The following is a 1,434-nucleotide window of genomic DNA, read 5'->3' as shown; positions in this document are numbered from 1 at the left end:
CAAAGTATTCGAATGGAGAGGACCGACATATACTCCGGTTACCTATGAGTTTCTTTCTTGAGATGTGTCCCACTAAAACATTAGGTTCCATATGCGTGGAGTTCAGACTTATATTTCCTTATTTTTCATGCACTTTACCGCTTTTTTTAGGAATTATGTATAAGCCGAACAATGGCAATAGCAGAACCACCACCTCCACCACCACAAGTTGAACCTAATACAAGAGAAACAAGGGTCCTCCGAGGCTTAACTCATGAACAATTGGCGCTTGTGGATATGTATAAGTCAGAGAATTTAATTGGAGGAAAATACTTTGATCTGAGCGTGCTAAGTGAATTTGGGTTTGAAGACATGATGAATCGGTTGCTAAGACAACCGCAATTGAGCAAAGTATTCGAATGGAGAGGACCGACATATACTCCGGTTACCTATGAGTTTCTTGTCTAGAGATATGTCCCACTAAAACATTAGGTTCCCTATGCATGAAGTTCAGACTTACATTTCCTTATTTTTCATGCACTTTAACGCTTTTTTAGGAAATGGGTTTAACCAAAGAGCAAGTCTTGAAATGGAATTATGAGGAAGTAAGCACAAGCCGAACAATGGAAATAGCAGAACCACCACCTCCACCACCACAAGTTGAACCTAATACAAGAAAAACAAGGGTCCTCCGAGGCTTAACTCATGAACAATTGGTGCTTGTGGATATGTATAAGTCAGTGAATTTAATTGGAGGAAAATACTTTGATCTGAGCGTGCTAAAGCAATTTGGGTTTGAAGACATGGTGAATCGGTTGCTAAGACAACCGCAATTGAGCAAAGTATTCGAATAGAGAGGACCGACATATACTCCGGTTACCTATGAATTTCTTGTCTGGAGATGTGTCCCACTAAAACATTAGGTTCCCTTTGCATGGACTTCAGACTTACATTTCCTTATTTTTCATGCACTTTACCGCTTGTTTTAGGAATTATGTATAAGCCGAACAATGGCAATAACAGAACCACCACCTCCACCACCACAAGTTGAACCTAATACAAGAGAAACAAGGGTCCTCCGAGACTTAACTCATGAACAATTGGCGCTTGTGGATATGTATAAGTCAGAGAATTTAATTGGAGGGAAATACTTTGATCTGAGCGTGCTAAGGCAATTTGGGTTTGAAGACATGGTGAATCGGTTGCTAAGACAACCGCAATTGAGCAAAGTATTCGAATGGAGAGGCCCGACATATACTCCGGTTACCTATGAGTTTCTTGTCTGGAGATGTGTCCAACTAAAACATTAGGTTCCCTATGCGTGGAGTTCAGACTTACATTTCCTTATCTTTCATGCACTTTACCGCTTTTTTTTGGAATTATGTATAAGCCGAACAATGGCAATAGCAGAACCACCACCTCCACCATCACAAGTTGAACCTAATACAAGAGAAA

The sequence above is a fragment of the Ipomoea triloba genome, chromosome 1, assembly GCF_003576645.1.
Source record: "Ipomoea triloba cultivar NCNSP0323 chromosome 1, ASM357664v1".
NCBI classification, from domain to species: domain Eukaryota; kingdom Viridiplantae; phylum Streptophyta; class Magnoliopsida; order Solanales; family Convolvulaceae; genus Ipomoea; species Ipomoea triloba.
The sequence above is the reverse complement of the archived record's forward strand: the minus strand, read 5'-3'. Positions refer to the sequence as shown.